Source organism: Ornithorhynchus anatinus, chromosome 7, assembly GCF_004115215.2.
Source record: "Ornithorhynchus anatinus isolate Pmale09 chromosome 7, mOrnAna1.pri.v4, whole genome shotgun sequence".
NCBI classification, from domain to species: Eukaryota; Metazoa; Chordata; class Mammalia; order Monotremata; family Ornithorhynchidae; genus Ornithorhynchus; species Ornithorhynchus anatinus.
Window position 1 is genome coordinate 54,535,915 of NC_041734.1, and position 6,921 is coordinate 54,542,835.

At 42.1% G+C, this 6,921-nt stretch overlaps 1 non-coding gene across 1 annotated transcript; it reads right to left on the reverse strand.

The window, feature by feature from the left end:
- Positions 1–1,098: 1,098 nt before the first annotated feature.
- Positions 1,099–1,236, reverse strand: LOC114813638. The gene has a single exon (XR_003761355.1). It is a non-coding gene; the product is annotated as a small nucleolar RNA SNORA7 (small nucleolar RNA).
- Between the last annotated feature and the right edge of the window lie 5,685 nt (positions 1,237–6,921).

Genomic DNA, 6,921 nt, shown 5'->3' on the forward strand with positions numbered 1-6,921 from the left:
ACATGTGGCAGAGTCAGGATTAGAACTCAGACCAGTGCTCTTTCCAGGAGGTCATGTTGCTTATGAGGCACAACTCAGGAGGGAAGAGTGTTGATAATGATATTAAACAGGGGTCTCTCTCTCTCTCTCTCTCTCTCTCCCCAAAAGACCATTTCCTTGATAATAATAATTGTATTTGTTAAGCACTTACTATATGCTAAACACCATATTAAATACTGGATTAGATTCGAGGTGATCAAGTCAGACACAGTCCCCGTTCCACGGGAGACTCACAGTCTAACTAGGATGGAGAACAGGTATTGAATCCCCATTTGCAAAGGGGGAAACTGAGGCCCAGATAAATTAAGTGACTTGCCCAAGGTCACTCAGCAGGTAAATGGCAGAGCCAGGATTGGAACTCAGGTCCTCTCTCAGACCCATGTTCTTTCCACTGGGTCATCCTTCCTCTCAGTGGATCATGCTGCTTCTCTGCCTTTCCACAGTGGTGATGGCATAAACTGAAATAGCAACAGGCAGTATGAAGCCAAGACAGATGATAAAGGCCCAGGGCAAACCAGAGCTCAACCTTTCTCCTGCAAAACCCTGAAAGTCATGATAGTATAAGATGCTAATAATAGCAGTTAATTACATCTGGACATTGCTACTCAGTCCGTCTCTGTACTACCCCCTTAGACTGCTCGTTTCACTTGCCTGCTGTGTGACCTTGAGTGAGTCCCTTAACGTCTCTCTGCCTCGGTTCCCTCATCTGCAATTCCTTCATCCCTCATCAGTTCTGGCTCCTACTAAGATTGTGAGACTCATATAGAACCTGATTGTTTTGTATCTACCCCAGGGCTTACTATAGTGCTTGGCAAATCGTAAGCATTTAATAAATGCTTGTCTTATGCCATTGAGTCGTCTCTGACTCATAGGGATGCCATGGACACATCTCTCCCAGATCACCCCACCTCCATCTGCAATCGTTCCAGTAGTGGACCCAAAGAGTTTTCTTGGTAAAAATACAGAAGTGGTTTACCATTGTCTCCTTCCATGCAGTAAACTCGAGTTTCTGCCCTCGATTCTCTTCCATGCGCTGCTGCCCAGCATGGGTGAGTTTTGACTTGTAGCAGATTGCCTTCCACTCGCTAGCCACTGCCCAAGCTAAGAATGGAATGGATATTCCTCTGCTTGACTGTCCCTCCCGTAGTCGAGACTGGTAGAGTACTGGAAACTCTCCAGGTACGACCCCGAGAGGGGAACAAATACTACTATTATAATAATAGTAGGGATAGGGTATAATAATTTTACGACATACTGCTAGAATTATGGTATAGAATTATCTGTACATAACTCTTTATCCTGATCACTTAAATATATCCTTCCCTCCAAAAGTGGACCCCGATATTTTATAAAGCAAATGTGAGAGTATGATAGAAATGAGGGACTAGGTTTGATGCAGCTAAGTATACAAGGCTTCTGGGTCCATCCATCAGGGAAGACTTCCTTGCCTGTAGAAAGGTTCACCTCTTAGACAGAGACCTTATCTAAACTGCCACCTGTCTATTTTTTCCCAGCGCTTAGTACTGCACTCTGCACCTAGTAAGGGCTTAATAAATATAATTACTACTACAGTGAGCACATTTTGGCCTGCTACATGGGCCAATTTTTAGGAGAAACGAGGCATCCCTTTCCTCAATTCTAAAAAAGTAATGGCATCTAAGGTCTGTGGTCTATGGCATCTATTAGAACCTGGGTTCTAATCCCAACTCTGCCACATGTCTGCCTTGGACAAATCATGACACTTCTCTGTGCCTCAGTTACTACATATGTAAAAAGGAGATTAAGGCTATATGGATGGTTTCTGACCTGGTTAGCTTATATCTATCCCAGGGCTTAGTACAGTCCCTGGATCATAGTATGCACTTAACTGCACTTACAGAGACCATTAAAAAAAAAATCAGGTGGAGAGACAAGAGACAAGATTCTTAGACGAAATGAGACATCCCTTCCCTCAATACTAAAAAAGAAATGGTGTCTGTGGTCATGGACTGGTCTACAATTTGGTGAAATTTAATACCTGACCTTGATCATGACTTGAATGCTAAAAACCAAATGTGACTCCTCAATCAAGAGCCATTTCTTCTACTCTTCTTGACTCACCAAGTAAATTACCATAAGATGCTGAAAAAAACTGAAAAACTATCATTTAGGGAGTAGAAATGGTCTGAGCCCAAGTTTTTTTCTCTTAAATCTCATTTGAATCAGATAGTTTCAGCTATCCTTTCCCTTAATAACCTAACTCCCATACGATGTGATTTTTAGGATTTACTGTTTGCCGCTCTACTTTATCTAAAAGGATTGGAAAATTGTCTGTGGCTTTGGCAAGGCAGGCAAAATTGGAAGAGGGCATTCAGGAACACAGGACTGGTTGTAGACAATGCGCACTGCTGAAAAATAGATGAGGTTGACTAGTACGCCATAGAGGGAGTGAACGTGAAATAGTTCAGTGATGGCCTATTCCATTTCATGCTTCTGCTTGGGCAAGGGAGGGATCTATTACCTGAGAAGAACAGTTACCAGATGACAATGTACGGTGAATAAATTCGATTTAGAACAGTTACCAGATGGCAGTGTATGGTATCTAAATTTGATTTGAAATGCTAATATTGTCATACACATCCTGGTTGTGTCAGGAGGAGGGAGAGGCTGGGGTCTCAGTAGTAAGACCCCAGAAAGCTTAAGCAGGGAAGCAACATGGCCTAGTGGATGGAGCACGGGTCTGGGAGTCAGGAGGACCTAGGGTCTAATCTCGGCTCCACCACTCACTTGCTAGGTGACTTTGGGCAAGTTACTTTATATCTCACTGCCTTACAGTGTACAGTACTGTACGGTGAGATGAGTGGCCCAGGGAAACAGCCCAGGGCATGGCTCTACATGGGAAAATTTTACTAATTGCAGTCAGAGGACACACCATAGTAGAACTAATGCTGCATATAAAGCACCTTTTGTGTGCACCACACTGTACTGTTTGTGAACATGCAAAAGAAGCAAATTACATGAAAAGAAGCACTGCTTAGTTGATAGATCACTGGCCTGGTAGTCAGAAGAACTTGGATTCTAATCCTGGCTCTGCCACTGGTCTGCTGTGTGACCTTGGGCAAGTCACTTAACTTCTCTGGCCCTCAGTTACCTCATCTCTAAAATGGGGATTAAGACTATGAGCCCTATGTGGGTCAGGAACTGTGTATCTTGTATCTACTCCAGTGCTTAAACAGAGAGTGGCACATAGCAAGAGCTTAACACGTACCATTAAAAAAAAAAGAAGTTCCTGACCACCATGATTTCACAATCCCCAGCCCACAAAGGTCGTGGGATATCATCTTGGTTCCTTTTTCTGGCCCTCTGACTGTCCCGCGCAAAATGAATAGCTCGTGTTTAGGGCTTCTGGTGGCCTTGCTCTCTTCCTTGCCCCAAAACACTGGCTTGCTTGAGGCCACCACTGATGGATAAAGCAAGGGCCTGGGAGTCAGAAGGACCTGGGCTCTAATCCCAACTCTGCCACATGTCTGCTGTAGTCCTTGGACAAGTCACTTCACTTCTCTATGCCTCGGTTACCACATATGTAAAATGGAGATTAAGGCTACATGGACGGTTTCTGACCTAGTTAGCTTGTATCTACCTCAGGGTGCAGGGCCTGGCTCATAGTAAGCACTTAACAGATACCATAAAAAAACAATGTAGGGTTGAGAGACAAGGGATTCAGGGATGGCAGAGTCTGAGATACTCTTTGTTAATCAAAGTAAAGGGCTCAAGCCAATCTCCTGGGATGGCCTTGGAGGTGAGCCTCGTGATGCCCAGCTTCTTGAATGACTAGCCATCTGCACAGTCTGCTCACCCAGCCTGTGCACTTCACTTCTCTAATGCTAACCTTCTCAATGTACCTCCAGCTCGTCTATCTCGCCGCCAAACCCTCACTCACATCCTCCCTCTGGCCTGCAATGTCCTCCATCTTCAAATCCGACAGACAATTACTCTCTACCGCTTCAAAGCCTTATTGAAGTCACATCACCTCCAAGAGACTTTCCCTGACTAAGCGCCCCCTTTCCTCTTCTATGCCCTCCTGTATTACCCTGACTTCCTCCCTTTATTCTTCTGTCCTCCCAGCCCCACAGCACTTATAAGAATGAAGATAATCATTAAGTGCTTACTATGTGCCAAGCACTATACTAAGAACTAGGCACTGTACTCATGTATATATCTGTAATTTATATGTTTATATTAACATCTGTCTCCCCCTCTAGACTGTGAGCTCGTATTGGTCAAGCAATGTGCCTGTTTATTGGTGTATTGTATTCTCCCAAATGCTTAGTACAGTGATCTGCACATAATAAACACTCAATAAAAACGATTGAATGAATGAATGAAATGTTCATTAGTCACTAAAAGTGTAGATTTTCCTCATTCCCCCACTACCCTGCCCCCCAGGAAAGAGTTCAGAAATGGAAGCCTCTACCCAAAATGACATCAAGGAAAAAACATGCTTGCCTGATGTAGACATGATTGTAGGAGGGAATGATGCATGTCTGCAGAGTAGAAAATCTAGAATGTTGTCTAAAGCGTTGATTAATCATTGAAAATGCAACCAACCTTTGCATATTAGAATTATTTAAACAGAACATCTTCCTGGAGCAAGGAACTGCACAGACTATGTCAGAAAAAATTCAGAGCAGACTCAAATGTTTCCTTTGATATCAGTAAATACTATTTTAGTTTCCGTTCAATTGTCTTACTTCCGATGAAGAATGTTTTACTTCCTAGCGGCCAAATTCAGCTCAGGAAGAATGTGAATGTTTGATCTTAATGACAAAAAAACAGACCAAGATCCAAGATTGAGTCTATGCATAGACTCTGCGTATTGTTATGAACAGTCCTGCTAAGCTTTTCTGCTTGAAATCGGTAGAAAATGGTAGACAGTCATGACTGAACTCCAGTGACACTGTTTAGTTTGACTTCACTCTGCACAAAAGTTCTCCATCCCAGGATGCAGGAAAGAATCTTTCATTGTCAAAAGAATCAAACTTTTAGGAAGTGATGACAATTTCGTTGGTTAAGCAAAATATGAAGTTAGTAGTTTATTAATAATATAATAATGATAATGGTATTTGTTAAGCTCTTACTACGTGCCAAGTACTGTTCTAAGCACTGGAGGAGATACAAGGTAATCAGGTTGTCCCTCATGGGGCTCACAGCCTTAATCCCCATTTTACAGATGAGGTAACTGAGGCACAGAGAAATTAAGTGACTTGCCCAAGGTCACACTGCAGACAAGTGGCGAAGCCAGTAGTAGAACCCTCATCCTCTGACTCCCAAGCCTGTGCTCTTGCCACTAGGCCATGCTGTTTAAGCTTTCTTCTACTAAAAGAAAAGTGGAACAAAAACATCATCTCTCCCAGAGAGGTGTCTGTAAATGTGTCCTGGTGCGCACAGTTTGAATCTGTAAATTAAACTATAACTCTTAATGTATTCTTAATCCAGAGAAATGTTTTTTTCCTATGTTAAGATTTAGAAACCTTTATATGTGTAAATACTCTGGACTTTCATATGTAATACTAAGAAAATTAATATATGAACATAGGTGAAGATTTCTAAGACTATGTGGAAATAGGGAGGGAGAAACTGCTGTTCTCTACTTGTAACAGTGGGATTTTAATGATGTGCAAATTTGGTTGGTGAGACCAATGGCTTAGTTTATAAGGCTTTATTTGGCTCCATCAGATTCAGGCCCAACAGCTGATGAACTAATTTGGGTGAGGCTGGCTGTGTCAAAGGATGACCTTTTTTAATTCCCCTCCTCAATCATTTCCTTAATGAATGTCTACCAACTCTATTATATTGTACTCTCCCAGATGCTTAGTATGGTGCTCTGCATACAGTAAGCACTCAATAAATATGAGTGATTGCAAGATACCTATCTAGGTCAGCTCAGACCCTCTGACTGCTACTGAACAGGGCTGCCGTCTCTTAGTAAGCAAAATCTGGACTGCCTTCTTCCACAGGACTCCTCTGTAGGTCTGTAGAACTGCCGCTGTCTCTATTTTCCAGATGTAGAAACTAAGGACAAAAAAAAAGCAAGTACTAAAGATATGCTAGTCTAAAGGACCAGAGTAAATTGGAGGGAAAGTCTAATTAGAACCTCCAAGTTCTGAATTCCAGATGAAGAAACTAAGGACAGAGAAAACAAGTTCTAAAGAAGTACTAAAGTACCAGAATAAGTGGGAGGGAAACTGTAATTAGAATTTCAAAATTCTCATTTCTCGTTTCAAAAGCTTTACAGGTTCATATATATATATTATATATATATATTTATAAATCTTTTATTTCTTTTAGAATTTAATTAATAGTAATAATAATGTTGATATTTGTTAAGCACTTACTATGTGCCGAGCACTGTTCTAAGTGATGGGGTAGACACAGGGGAATCAGGTTGTCCCACGTGGGGCTCACAGTCTTAATCCCCATTTTATAGATGAGGTAACTGAGGCACCGAGAAGTGAAGTGACTTGCCCAAAGTCACACCTCTGACAAGTGGCCGAGCCGGGATTCAAGCCCATGACCTTTGACTCCAAAGCCCGTGCTTTTTCCACTGAGCAAGGACAAGCTTTTCTTTCCCTATGCCAAAGATACATTTCCCTCTTTGATTCTTCTCCTCCTCTCTATTAGCAAAACAGGATCAGATCTGAGACTGAGAAATCATAAAAGGAAAACTCCCCTGAGAGAGTGGAAAATAGCTAAGGTTTCTAGTTCCGAAAAACAAAATTGTCCTGGCAGATAATAAGTATGTCAATCAGATCACTAGAATATAAACATTTAGATAGTTGGGAAGCAGAGTGGCCCAGTGGAAAGAGCATGGGCCTCGAAGTCAGAGCACCTGGGTTCTAATCC